Genomic DNA, 15247 nt, shown 5'->3' on the forward strand with positions numbered 1-15247 from the left:
TCCAAATTTTTGATTTTTGGTTCCAACCGCAGTGTCTTTGTGAGATGCAGAGTAGGTGAACGGAGGATGTCCACATGTGTGGTTCCCACAGTGAAGCATGGAGGAGGTGTGATGGTGTGTGTGGGCCACATGTGTGGTTCCCACAGTGAAGCATGGAGGAGGTGTGATGGTGTGTGTGTGTGGGGGGGGGGGGGGGGGGGGGGCTTGCTGGTGACACTGTCAGTGATTTATTTAGAATTCAAGGCACACTTAACCAGCATGGCTACCACAGCATTCTGCAGCGATACACAATCCCATCTGGTTTGCGCTTTATGGGACTATCATTTGTTTTTCAATGGGACAATGGCCCAACACATCTCTAGGCTGTGTAAGGGCTATTTGACAAAGAAGGAGAGTGATGGTGTGCTGCATCAGATGACGTGGCCTCCACAATCACCCAACCTTAACCCAATTGAGATGGTTTGGGATGAGTTGGACCGCAGAGTGAAGGAAAAGCAGCCAACAAGTGCTCAGCATATGTGGAAACTCCTTCAAGACTGTTGTAAAAGTATTCCAGGTGAAGATGGTTGAGAGAATGCCAAAAGTGTGTAAAGCTGTCATCAAGGCAAAGGTTGGCTACTTTGAAGAATCTAAAATCTACCCTTGAATGACTTTTGACTGGTACTGTAAATTTGGAGGCGGCAGGTAGCGTAGTGGTTAGAGTGTTGAACTAGTAACCAAAAGGTTGCAAGATTGAATCCCTGAGCTGACAAGGTAAAAATCTGTCATTCTGCCCCTGAACAAGGCAGTTAACCCACTGTTCCTAGGCTGTCATTGAAAATAAGAATTTGTTCTTAACTGACTTGCCTAGTTAAATAAAGGTTAAAAAGAAAATCCACTAAAGAAAGCACATCTCATTATCAGAAGTAAAAATACAGCCAGAAAGGCTGGCTACTGTGCCTTCCTAGACCTTATAAACTGTTGACAGTAGACCCACAACTGATCCAAATGGTTGCCTAGGCTAGATGCATTCTTTAGTAGATCATCAATCTCCTAAATTGTCCTATAATAATGTGGCCACATATGCTCCCAGCAGGGCCAGTTATTCAGGAAACCTTAACACGCTCTCTGCCTCCTATTTGATCTGAGCGGCTTTCCCTTGTGCACCTAGAACCTAATTCTTCAATATAGCCTTAATATTTGTCATTTCACTTTTAAAGTGTATTACATTTTATGTGTGGCATGAACACAGCAAGTCACAATGTTTTAATCTGGATATAGGCTACTTCAAAGGTCTCCTGTAGGCTACCTATTAGTTTATCCACTAATATACTGCAATTCCAACAGGGCACTGTGCACTCCCCATTTGATGAATGGAAAGAGAGATCTCCTACTGGGCACACCACCAGTGGCGTGTAGAGAACATTTTGAATGGGGTGGCCAAGGTGGGGCACAGACCCAGTTTAGGGGGGCCATAACATTTTGAACCTTAATCGTTGGAAGGTGGATTTTTTCAATAGAATTATGATGGTTCAACATATTAAATGCTTCAGCTTAGGTTTGGTATATTTCCCTGTTCAAATAAATCATCAATCAATTCCAAAAGTCTTGTTACAGTGTTTGCTTCAGGGACATCAATTGGATAGGGCAGGCTAGCTTAACACCAACAATTTAAAACACATTTTAGTCATTTAGCATACACTCTTATCCAGAGCGACTTACAGGAGCAATTAGAGTTAAGTGCCTTGCTCAAGGGCACATCAACAAATGCTTCACCTACAGTTTTGAACCAGTGACCTTTCAGTTACTGGCCCAATGTGCTTAACCACTAGGCTACGAAAACCATTCCAATCCCTACTAAAAGGCAAAGGCAGTTTAGCGGTATGAAAGGGCTGACTTTAAGACCATAGGGACACCTGGCCATTGGAAGGGAAGGCTATTTGTATGGCTGGCTTTATGGACAGCCAGTCCATTCAGCTGCAGTGCAGAAGTAAAGATGGTTGTAGTAGACGGCTTTGGCTAGGTAACTGCTTGCGTGTGCACACATTTTCTGGGGGCTTTATAGTACATGTAATGTAACTGTAAAAATGTCCCTTTAAATGTGTCAGGAACTCACCAGTCATTATGTTTTTATCTGATTGTCAAAGAAATCACTTCAAACCGTAGGTTAAGTTTGTCGACTCCAAAATAAGTCCAGCATCCAAACAGTGTACTGTGCACCCGCAATTTGAATGGAAAGGGACATCTATTACAAACACCATAAGTGTAATGACATTCAGCCTACAAAGTGGTGTGTATTCCTAAAATAATATATACAATAACACAAAATAAACACATTTCTAAAATAATTTCTCATTCATGTCTATCCATGTTTCGTAATTGAATCTATTTCACCAAAGAAAGCATCCGGGCAAGGCAAACAGTGGCACTCTGTCTTAGTATTTGTAGCCCATGTATCTGATGCTGTCAGGCCAAAAATAATATGACATGCCCAGACAGCATCAGATACATGGGCTACACATACTAAGATAGAGGGGCTCTGTTTCGCTCGCTCTTCTAGGCAGAGTTGCAAAGAAAAAGCCATATCTCAGACTGGCCAATAAAATGAAAAGATTAAGATGGGCAAAAAAACATAGACACTGGATAGGGGAACTCTGCCTAGAACACCAGCATCCCGGAGTCGCCTCTTCACTGTTGACGTCAAGACTGGTGTTTTGCGGGTACTATTTAATGAAGCTGCCAGTTGAGGACTTGTGAGGTGTCTGTTTCTCAAACTAGACACTCTAATGTACTTGTCCTCTTGCTCAGTTGTGCACCGGGGCCTCCCACTCCTCTTTCTATTCTGGTTAGAGCCAGTTTGCTCTGTTCTGTGAAGGGAGTAGTACACAGCGTTGTACAAGATCTTCGGTTTCTTGCCAATTTCTCACATGGAATAGCCTTCATTTCTCAGAACAAGAATACCCTGACGAGTTTCAGAAGAAAGTTCTTTGTTTCTGGCCATTTTGAGCCTGTAATCAAACCCACAAATGTTGATGCCAGTTTTATTGCTTTTTTAATCAGGACAACAGTTTTCAGCTGTGCTAACATAATTGTAAAAGGGTTTTCTTTTAGCCTTTTAAAATTATAAACGTGGATTAGCTAACACAACGTGCCATTGGAACACAGGCGTGATGATTGCTGATAATGGGCCTCTGTACGCCTATGTAGATATTACATAAAAAAATCTGCCATTTCCAGCTACAATAGTCATTTACAACATTAACAATGTCTACACACTGTATTTCCGATCCATTTCATGTTATTTTAATGGACAAAAAGTGTACTTTTCTTTCAAAAAGTGACCCCAAGCTTTTGAACGGTAGTGTAATATTGAATTGTGTTTGGTTGACACTGCAACCAAATATCAACATTTAAATGTGATGTATCTACTGCTTGGGTAGTTTAATCTGTGCCACTGATTTAGTCTGGCTTTAATTCTAGTTGGTCTACAAATTAATAATTGATATGTTGGATTCACATCTCCATCTCACCCAAAAATCTAAGAAACAGAAAATACCATTAACATAAAGTTTGAATTAGTCCTATTCTTTAACTTAGATTTTTGGGTCGCTACAGATATTGTTATTTGTGGTCGTAATCATTATTTTGAGTTAATTTAATGAGTGGGGACGGTCATGTGAAAATGTTTTTTATGTTGTGGAGGGGGGTGTGCATTTTTTTTATGACACCCCGAGTGCTTTCGAAGGTTCCCTAATCGTATTGGAGGGTTGGACCACAGCAACTGAGTCCAATTACGACGTCCACATTTTGTTTGTATATTATTTGGTTGCATTTTCCATAAAGAACGCATTGTGATGATCGTGATGGAGATGTATTTTTGACAGTAAGAGAGATACATTTAAAAACAAGATATATACGGATAGAAATAGACGAGAAGCTGAGATGTGGATAAAACTCAAGAGAAGTGAAACAAGCAAGAAATATGAATGGTAAAGGGAAGTAAAAAGAGAGGGAGTCCTGTGTTTAGAGGGAAAATGAGCAGCACATGAAACAGCTTAAGGTGAGAGAAGCAGTATAATCCTTTAAAGCCAGTGTCTAAAACCAGGGGATTTAACTCACTATGCAGCCATAAACTCATGTCTTTACTTCCACAGATAACCATCTTTAGAAGTTCTAATAATATTTTTATTGGTTAATGTCATATATCCTGACTTAGCAAGCAAGCACCATTTCAACAGCACAGTCTGGCCAGAAACCATTACAATAACTGCCATAATAGTCCATGTCATGCATTGAGGCAGATTTCAATGAATCAGTAGATCAGTTAATAGATAGGGGAAAGTTTGATACTTGGAAGGAATGTAGTGAACAAAGTACATGATTCAAAGATCACTGGGAAAGTAGTTGGCATCAAATAGGCCCCGTTCTACTAAATAATTTGACTGCACCGGGGTCGCCCAACATTAATTTATTAGGTTATATTGGCCACATGCAGGGGCGGATTGACTATCTGCCAATTCTGGCAAATGCCAGATGGGCTGGATCATTTTTTTGTTGGGTGGGTTGGTCGAAATTGACACACACATTTTTGTGAGCACACTCTACATTGTCACTTCACTTCAAAGCATTCTATTAGACGGTTAAAACCATGATTTGGTCAAATAGTAATGTGCATTATGCTCATGATTCCTATATGAAGGTGTCAGCCCTGTCCCTGTGCTTGTGCACTCACTGGAGCCTTCCACTGTGATGAGTGAGCTACTATCTTCTCCCCCATGCACTCGAGAGAAAAATGCATTGTGATAATATAACATTTCAAAATGCAATTGCGGGAAAAACACAGCTTTGGAAGCTTTGTCCTCTTGTCCCTCTCGAAGAGAGGATGTTTGATGCACACCTGCCATTGTGAGGAAACAGGCCTATAGGGCTCATGGGTAGTAACCTAAATTAGCAATGTTTTTTTTAGGACATTACATTTACTGTTGGATAAATACATGGCTGCTAGCAGTAGGTATTATATGTAGAGTTAGTGATCTGCTTTGAGTTTCCACCTTCCTCAGGCGTTGAACCCCACGTTAGTGTGCGTAAAGATGAACTGTATGTAATTCATCTCTATTGAACCAAAACAATCTGGAAATTCTGGAGTTCTATTTTGACAGTAAAATATAGCAACTACTGTATCGTCTTATTGTCAACCCACAATTCCTGATAATCACTGGATTAGGTTGCACATCAAAATATATAGAATCTTGCATTCCTGCTTGGACGTGTTAGAGGAAAATCATGGGCTGGTGTAAAGGTTATTGGCACCAGTGACACCAGGGGAAAATGTTCATCTGGAGCTATGTAATATTAATAACACTTAGGTTAGCTGTTGATGCAGGGGAACACATATGCAATATAGCCTACGTCATTAGCTTAACTTTTATAATGACAGGCAAACAGGGGGAAAAAAGAAGCACAGAGTGACAGCAGAGAAGATGCTGAGACAGATAGACAGCACAACAGGGAGGGAAACAAAATGGCTAGAGCAGAAGAACAGTTAAAGTGGTGAGTTGTATCTCCAGACAGAGGAACAGTTATAGTGGTGAGTTGTATCTCCAGACAGAGGAACAGTTATAGTGGTGAGTTGTATCTCCAGACAGAGGAAGTGGTGAGTTGTATCTCCAGACAGAGGAACAGTTGTAGTGGTGAGTTGTATCTCCAGACAGAGGAACAGTTATAGTGGTGAGTTGTATCTCCAGACAGAGGAACAGTTATAGTGGTGAGTTGTATCTCCAGACAGAGGAAAAGTTATAGTGGTGAGTTGTATCTCCAGACAGAGGAACAGTTATAGTGGTGAGTTGTATCTCCAGACAGAGGAAGTGGTGAGTTGTATCTCCAGACAGAGGAACAGTTGTAGTGGTGAGTTGTATCTCCAGACAGAGGAACAGTTATAGTGGTGAGTTGTATCTCCAGACAGAGGAACAGTTATAGTGGTGAGTTGTATCTCCAGACAGAGGAAAAGTTATAGTGGTGAGTTGTATCTCCAGACAGAGGAACAGTTATAGTGGTGAGTTGTATCTCTAGACAGAGGAACAGTTAAAGTGGTGAGTTGTATCTCCAGACAGAGGAACAGTTAAAGTGGTGAGTTGTATCTCCAGACAGAGGAACAGTTATAGTGGTGAGTTGTATCTCTAGACAGAGGAACAGTTAAAGTGGTGAGTTGTATCTCCAGACAGAGGAACAGTTGTAGTGGTGAGTTGTATCTCCAGACAGAGGAACAGTTATAGTGGTGAGTTGTATCTCCAGACAGAGGAACAGTTATAGTGGTGAGTTGTATCTCCAGAGGAACAGTTATAGTGGTGAGTTGTATCTCCAGACAGAGGAACAGTTATAGTGGTGAGTTGTATCTCCAGACAGAGGAACAGTTATAGTGGTGAGTTGTATCTCCAGACAGAGGAACAGTTATAGTGGTGAGTTGTTTCTCCAGACAGAGGAACAGTTATAGTGGTGAGTTGTATCTCCAGACAGAGGAACAGTTATAGTGGTGAGTTGTATCTCCAGACAGAGGAACAGTTATAGTGGTGAGTTGTATCTCCAGACAGAGGAACAGTTATAGTGGTGAGTTGTATCTCCAGACAGAGGAAAAGTTATAGTGGTGAGTTGTATCTCCAGACAGAGGAACAGTTATAGTGGTGAGTTGTATCTCCAGACAGAGGAACAGTTATAGTGGTGAGTTGTATCTCCAGACAGAGGAACAGTTATAGTGGTGAGTTGTATCTCCAGGCAGAGGAACAGTTATAGTGGTGAGTTGTATCTCCAGACAGAGGAACAGTTATAGTGGTGAGTTGTATCTCCAGACAGAGGAACAGTTATAGTGGTGAGTTGTATCTCCAGAGGAACAGTTATAGTGGTGAGTTGTATCTCCAGAGGAACAGTTATAGTGGTGAGTTGTATCTCCAGACAGAGGAACAGTTATAGTGGTGAGTTGTATCTCCAGACAGAGGAACAGTTATAGTGGTGAGTTGTATCTCCAGACAGAGGAAAAGTTATAGTGGTGAGTTGTATCTCCAGACAGAGGAACAGTTTTAGTGGTGAGTTGTATCTCCAGACAGAGGAACAGTTATAGTAGTGAGTTGTATCTCCAGACAGAGGAACAGTTATAGTGGTGAGTTGTATCTCCAGACAGAGGAACAGTTATAGTGGTGAGTTGTATCTGCAGACAGAGGAACAGTTATAGTGGTGAGTTGTATCTCCAGACAGAGGAACAGTTATAGTGGTAAGTTGTATCTCCAGACAGAGGAACAGTTATAGTGGTGAGTTGTATCTCCAGACTGAGGAACAGTTATAGTGGTGAGTTCTGTCTCCAGAGGAACAGTTATAGTGGTGAGTTGTATCTCCAGACAAAGGAACAGTTACAGTGGTGAGTTGTATCTCCAGACAGAGGAACAGTTATAGTGGTGAGTTGTATCTCCAGACAGAGGAACAGTTATAGTGGTGAGTTGTATCTCCAGACAGAGGAACAGTTATAGTGGTGAGTTGTATCTCCAGACAGAGGAAAAGTTATAGTGGTGAGTTGTATCTCCAGACAGAGGAACAGTTATAGTGGTGAGTTGTATCTCTAGACAGAGGAACAGTTAAAGTGGTGAGTTGTATCTCCAGACAGAGGAACAGTTAAAGTGGTGAGTTGTATCTCCAGACAGAGGAACAGTTATAGTGGTGAGTTGTATCTCTAGACAGAGGAACAGTTAAAGTGGTGAGTTGTATCTCCAGACAGAGGAACAGTTGTAGTGGTGAGTTGTATCTCCAGACAGAGGAACAGTTATAGTGGTGAGTTGTATCTCCAGACAGAGGAACAGTTATAGTGGTGAGTTGTATCTCCAGAGGAACAGTTATAGTGGTGAGTTGTATCTCCAGACAGAGGAACAGTTATAGTGGTGAGTTGTATCTCCAGACAGAGGAACAGTTATAGTGGTGAGTTGTATCTCCAGACAGAGGAACAGTTATAGTGGTGAGTTGTATCTCCAGACAGAGGAACAGTTATAGTGGTGAGTTGTATCTCCAAACAGAGGAACAGTTATAGTGGTGAGTTGTATCTCCAGACAGAGGAACAGTTATAGTGGTGAGTTGTATCTCCAGACAGAGGAACAGTTATAGTGGTGAGTTGTATCTCCAGACAGAGGAAAAGTTATAGTGGTGAGTTGTATCTCCAGACAGAGGAACAGTTATAGTGGTGAGTTGTATCTCCAGACAGAGGAACAGTTATAGTGGTGAGTTGTATCTCCAGACAGAGGAACAGTTATAGTGGTGAGTTGTATCTCCAGACAGAGGAACAGTTATAGTGGTGAGTTGTATCTCCAGACAGAGGAACAGTTATAGTGGTGAGTTGTATCTCCAGGCAGAGGAAAAGTTATAGTGGTGAGTTGTATCTCCAGACAGAGGAACAGTTATAGTGGTGAGTTGTATCTCCAGACAGAGGAACAGTTATAGTGGTGAGTTGTATCTCCAGAGGAACAGTTATAGTGGTGAGTTGTATCTCCAGAGGAACAGTTATAGTGGTGAGTTGTATCTCCAGACAGAGGAACAGTTATAGTGGTGAGTTGTATCTCCAGACAGAGGAACAGTTATAGTGGTGAGTTGTATCTCCAGACAGAGGAAAAGTTATAGTGGTGAGTTGTATCTCCAGACAGAGGAACAGTTTTAGTGGTGAGTTGTATCTCCAGACAGAGGAACAGTTATAGTAGTGAGTTGTATCTCCAGACAGAGGAACAGTTATAGTGGTGAGTTGTATCTCCAGACAGAGGAACAGTTATAGTGGTGAGTTGTATCTGCAGACAGAGGAACAGTTATAGTGGTGAGTTGTATCTCCAGACAGAGGAACAGTTATAGTGGTAAGTTGTATCTCCAGACAGAGGAACAGTTATAGTGGTGAGTTGTATCTCCAGACTGAGGAACAGTTATAGTGGTGAGTTCTGTCTCCAGAGGAACAGTTATAGTGGTGAGTTGTATCTCCAGACAAAGGAACAGTTACAGTGGTGAGTTGTATCTCCAGACAGAGGAACAGTTATAGTGGTGAGTTGTATCTCCAGACAGAGGAACAGTTATAGTGGTGAGTTGTATCTCCAGACAGAGGAACAGTTATAGTGGTGAGTTGTATCTCCAGACAGAGGAAAAGTTATAGTGGTGAGTTGTATCTCCAGACAGAGGAACAGTTATAGTGGTGAGTTGTATCTCCAGACAGAGGAACAGTTATAGTGGTGAGTTGTATCTCCAGACAGAGGAACAGTTATAGTGGTGAGTTGTATCTCCAGACAGAGGAACAGTTATAGTGGTGAGTTGTATCTCCAGACAGAGGAACAGTTACAGTGGTGAGTTGTATCTCCAGACAGTGGAACAGTTATAGTGGTGAGTTGTATCTCCAGAGGAACAGTTATAGTGGTGAGTTGTATCTCCAGACAGAGGAACAGTTATAGTGGTGAGTTGTATCTCCAGACAGAGGAACAGTTATAGTGGTGAGTTGTATCTCCAGACAGAGGAACAGTTATAGTGGTGAGTTGTATCTCCAGACAGAGGAAAAGTTATAGTGGTGAGTTGTATCTCCAGACAGAGGAACAGTTATAGTGGTGAGTTGTATCTCCAGACAGAGGAACAGTTATAGTGGTGAGTTGTATCTCCAGACAGAGGAACAGTTATAGTGGTGAGTTGTATCTCCAGACAGAGGAACAGTTATAGTGGTGAGTTGTATCTCCAGACAGAGGAACAGTTATAGTGGTGAGTTGTATCTCCAGGCAGAGGAACAGTTATAGTGGTGAGTTGTATCTCCAGACAGAGGAACAGTTATAGTGGTGAGTTGTATCTCCAGACAGAGGAACAGTTATAGTGGTGAGTTGTATCTCCAGAGGAACAGTTATAGTGGTGAGTTGTATCTCCAGACAGAGGAACAGTTATAGTGGTGAGTTGTATCTCCAGACAGATGAACAGTTATAGTGGTGAGTTGTATCTCCAGACAGAGGAACAGTTATAGTGGTGAGTTGTATCTCCAGACAGAGGAACAGTTATAGTGGTGAGTTGTATCTCCAGACAGAGGAACAGTTATAGTGGTGAGTTGTATCTCCAAACAGAGGAACAGTTATAGTGGTGAGTTGTATCTCCAGACAGAGGAACAGTTATAGTGGTGAGTTGTATCTCCAGACAGAGGAAAAGTTATAGTGGTAAGTTGTATCTCCAGACAGAGGAACAGTTATAGTGGTGAATTGTATCTCCAGACAGAGGAACAGTTATAGTGGTGAGTTGTATCTCCAGAGGAACAGTTATAGTGGTGAGTTGTATCTCCAGACAAAGGAACGGTTACAGTGGTGAGTTGTATCTCCAGACAGAGGAACAGTTATAGTGGTGAGTTGTATCTCCAGTGGTGTTTTTATTTATTGTATTTGTTTTAAATATCAGCTGGTTAAAAAAAAGAGGAGGACCATGACTCACCAGTCACTGGTACAGAAATGGTTCAGAAATGGTGTACTGTACTGCCAATGTTATGTGTCAGTGCTACTGCCTGTGTAGGGTGTATTGGGTGTGTGTGAGTTGGCGGCACGCTGCGATGTGGGCTGGTGTGGATAAAATGCCAGGGCTGAATTCTTGTCCCAGTCCGCCCCTGGCAACATGATGGCCAACAACCTCCCCCCTTTCCTTGACTCAAAACATCAAACTGAGAACTGTTCTTATTGGCTGGTCTTGGTTCATGATTGACACCCTTACAAAAAAATATTGCAGTTTTGAAACTGCAGTGAAAGTGCAGTAGCTGCAGTCGACTGTGGTATTTCGGATGCAGTAATTGCAGAATAACTGCAGTGTACTGCAGTTGAACTGCAGTTACACTGCAAAGTTACTGCAGTAAAAAACGGTGTTATTTTGAATGCAAAATTTGCAAAATAACTGCAGTGTACTGCAGTTGAACTGCAGTTATACTGCACTCTGACTGCAATATTTTTTGTAAGGGTAGTTTGTGGCAATGCCGTCCATTTTGGGGTTAGTTAGAATTCACCATGGTCACATTAAACCAAAAATATGTTCCAGTGGTGAAAAGGAGAGCAGTCAATATAAGCAACACTCCGAAAAAGAAACCTCCCAGTTCTCTCTTAACCAAACATTGACAAAAGCCAAATCTATAGTCAATAAAGTACAAAGTCAGCCTTTCCACCATGGCCTAAGGTTAGTATGTTATGAATGAGTCAAACATGCCATAGTTTTATTTAAAAAATAAATAGGGAAACTAATGTGATATTTCTGCAGGGGGGATATGGCTCAGTACCGCTCAGCGTGGGAGGACTTGGCCATGCTGTGGACCAATGTATAAACCAGCCACACGGAGCCTACTGTCTCTCTGGGAGTCAGTGAGCTTGGCCCGGCAGCCAGGTACACATGAATGATCTCCTAAGCTGTTTGTCTTCGACCCTCAGCCACACCAAACGTGTCGTAAACGCTTCAGGAAGTCTAGCTGTCTACCGGGATATTGTTAAGGTGTGTAGGTGTGTGTGTGTGTGTGTGTGTGTGTGTGTGTGTGTGTGTGTGTGTGTGTGTGTGTGTGTGTGTGTGTGTGTGTGTGTGTGTGTGTGTGTGTGTGTGGGGGGGGGGGGTTCAGTAGTTCAGCTTTTCAACTCAGCACTGCATGTTCTTTGCTTGTGGTGCAATATATCAATTATCCTTCCTTCGGCTAGTTTGCAGAGACTGTGGGCTCCTGAAGGTATTTAGCATTCAAATCTGGACGCCATCTAATAACCCACTCTGATTCCCATCAGTCACTCAGACAACTTGGCATGGATAGAAAGGGGCAGCACGCTTCAAACAGTAGAAGGGATAACATCTCCCACCATGACATGACAGGCTGGGTGGATGAAGTAGCTTTGGGGAGAAGAGAATAGGCCACAGTTTGTTCTGCCCGTTTCCTGTCTCGCTCGATAGGTTTACATTGTGGCTTTGATGCCCATTCAACACCGAAGAACCGAAATAAACAAAACCGAGGAATCTGTTGCAAAAAAAGCTGCACTGTGGCTTTGACCCTCATTCAACACAGAAGAACCAGAAAAGAAAAGATAGAACAAATATTACAACAAATGTTATGGTTAAACTGAAATATATTGATTCATTTAAAAAAAATCTTTATGGATTTTTTTTTTTAATTGTATTATATTTATTAATGACATTATGAATAGAAATGGAGCAGTTATGTCACATATGCAGTTATCGAAAATATATGGGAATATCTGCTCAATCCAAATTTACAATCAACTGATTGCAGCACTACCACAAAAATGGAGGTGGCAAGTAGAAAAGGGAGAAGGTAGGGAACTTGTTATCCTGCCATATATTAAAGATTAAAGACAAATTGTCTGAAAGGAACTGGCATAAATAGAAAAATATACCAGTTTCATGTGAGGACAAAAATGTTGACAGCTACGCCATACAAGTTGCAAAGTAAATTGGATGAGATTTTTGATGTACCAATTCCATTGCACATGGTTTATGAACTGGTACAAAAACCTACACTTGACTCAACAATTAGAGTTTTTCAATATAAATTATTAGATACAATTCTTGCCACCAACAGAATGCCATATATATGGTGCATACAACAATCTCAGCTCTGTAGGTTTTGCTGCAAAGAGACAGAATCAATAGGTTATTTATTCTGGTATTGCCCCTATGTAGCTTGTTTCTGGTCACAGGTTCAGGAATGGTTAAAAAATCACAACATGCACTTAAAATGTACCTTACAAATAGCAGTGTTGGGCGATTTGGAAAGCCATAGCCAGTCAATAAATAATATAATAATACTCGTAGGAAAGGTTTTCTTCTTTAGCTCACAATCTGTGGATAGTATGCGATAAGAAAGATTCAAAAATGTTGTAAAACATCACAGCACAATTGAAAAATATATGGCACATGGAAACCAAACAAGGGTGGTCTATGGTGATAGGTGGGATGGGCTGAGAGTGGCTGAGGGTTGGGATTAAAGATTTTGTTTGGTAATGTATTATTGTTATATATAAAAGTACCGTGTATGTAAAATGTATATGCTAAAAGAGTATGTAAAATGTATATGCTAAAAGAGTATGTATATGTAGCAAAAAAGCAACAAAAAACAACATTTAAGATAGGGGTTAACTAACATAACAATAAAAATATATATAAAAAAACCACATAAGAACCTAAATAAATAATTCAGTGGAATCTGTTGGGGGAAAAAAGCTGTGGGAGGGGGAACCGGAGAAGAGAGGATATCTTTAGACTGTTTCTTTTGTGAATCTGGAATTAAACATATACTGTAGTTGTCTCTCAACTTCACAGGATTTTTTGAAGGGAAATAAAAGCGAGTTGCTTCCCTGCCTCTGGGTGAATATGTGTGTGACAGCAGCACCCACCAGGCACCTAAAGCACCACCTAATTACCGCCTTTCGTTTCCAAGGCCATAGAGGAATGCGTTCCAAAATGAATTACACTCCCACTTTATCTCTCCTCCTTCTATTTCTCTCTCTCTCTCTCTCTCTCTCTCTCTATCCCTCTCTTTCACTTACTTTCTCTCTTTCTCTCTCTCCTTCTCTTCACTCTAGCTAATGGCTTACATATGTGTGCTGTGTGGCTACAAAAGAGATAGCTTTCATTTCTGTGACACACTATACTGCCCCAGCAGCCCTCAGACCTACAGTCAGTCTGGGCTGTGTGAAGAACAGAATGCCCTGTTCTGCTTAGCTTGCTGTACATACACACACCAGCCCTTTGCCAACCCACCTGTCCAAACCACGTGGTCCTACTAATCCGTTTTTGTAATTGCCGCCTTTTTATCAAAGGAGAGAGAGACAGAGAAGATAAGAGAACTCCTGTGTTTTCTAACTTCTTTCTACACTCGTTTCTCATTTCACACCTGATAGTCGAAAATCATCTTGATGTGTGTGTTCTAATGTGTGTTCATGATGCATTAGAGCTTTTCTTCTGATTGTTTTATAGAGACGAAGGTGTAAATGCAGGTGTGTGTGTGTCTGGATCCAGACTTTAAGGAGATAAAGGGGAGGGATCTAGACACCGGTAAGGAGGGAGGGTGTAGCCTATGTGAGGTAAGAGGGACTCTTGTACATGTCATCAACAATGGGCCTGAGGCCACGAATACCACGCAGCAGCTGTGGCTTGAAGAGTTTAAGTTGTTTTCTTTCTCTCTTTCACTCTCTCTCCGTCTCTCTCCATATTTTTCTTTCCCCAGCAGACCAGCCATTCAACAAAAGAGGTTAAAAAAAAGGTGTTTTTAAATGCAAGATTCATAGAGCTATGTGAGGACTATGCTACCTAATGTTTCACATTATAAAGGTGTCCAGCACAGCAAAGCCCCAAAAAGCATGGAGACCCAAACCAATGCAAAAGACGGCTCAACAAATTGGACATTTACAGTTGTGCAATTCTCTCACTGTGTGAAAAGCTGCAGCCAAAGCTTGATGAGGAGATCATGGTTTTTAATGAACTACACTCACTGTCGAATTCAAACAAATCACAACCACACTGCTTGTAGTTTGAATGACACCGGTAATGACCCACTTCTCTCTCTATTCTGAATTCCGCCTGGTATTTTGAATCAATTCCCCTAAACGAAATGTGCCTGAACCACAGGTTAAAACTTCCCCAGACTCCATGAAACTACTCCAGAACTACTTTGATATACTAGCACAACACTAAAACCAGCTCCCCTGCAAGTATAGCACTACAAACAACTTCAAAACACCAAACCTTACCGTTTTAAAACCAAAGAAAGTTAGTTTTATTTTCCTTCTTTCTTTAAAATCCTTCGTCAGTCAGACACTGCTAGGGAGAGGTGGGTAAAGTCCAGTCCAGGTGAAGACGAGTAAAATAGCTCTCAGCCCGTCACACAGGCTTAGAGGAAGTTGACTGGCTCTCCGCTGCTGGAATGCGGTGATTAGAGGCACTTCTTCTGTGAGCTCACTTTGTTCCGGCTCTGCTGCCCCCACTGCTGCTCCCTCCCAGGCTGTTGCTGCTGGCTCCTACTACTGGCTGTTGGCTGCTGCTGGCCGTGTTAAAATGGAAGCTCTGCTCAGTGCCTGAACTGCTGCTCTGCTCCCATCAACCCTCAACACACTTCCTCCAGTCAGTCGAGGCTGCTAGCCGCTGCAGCCGCCACAAGTTCTGGCATGGGATAGTCCTCCCACTGTGTTGCTGCCTCCCTCCCTGATCCCTCCCTCCTCCACTTTCCCTCCCGCCTCCCTTTCCACACACACACACACACACACAC

At 41.9% G+C, this 15247-nt stretch overlaps 1 protein-coding gene across 1 annotated transcript in view; it reads right to left on the reverse strand.

The window, feature by feature from the left end:
* LOC115169643 (tensin-3) overlaps positions 1 to 15150 on the reverse strand; it is a 76675-nt gene extending 61525 nt beyond the window's left edge. The window contains exon 1 of the mRNA XM_029725466.1: positions 14733 to 15150. The gene's annotated coding sequence lies outside the window, so the exon portion shown is untranslated. The remainder of the gene's footprint in view (positions 1 to 14732) is intronic.
* Positions 15151 to 15247: the final 97 nt, after the last annotated feature.

Source organism: Salmo trutta, chromosome 31 (genome assembly GCF_901001165.1).
Source record: "Salmo trutta chromosome 31, fSalTru1.1, whole genome shotgun sequence".
Lineage (NCBI taxonomy): Eukaryota > Metazoa > Chordata > Actinopteri > Salmoniformes > Salmonidae > Salmo > Salmo trutta.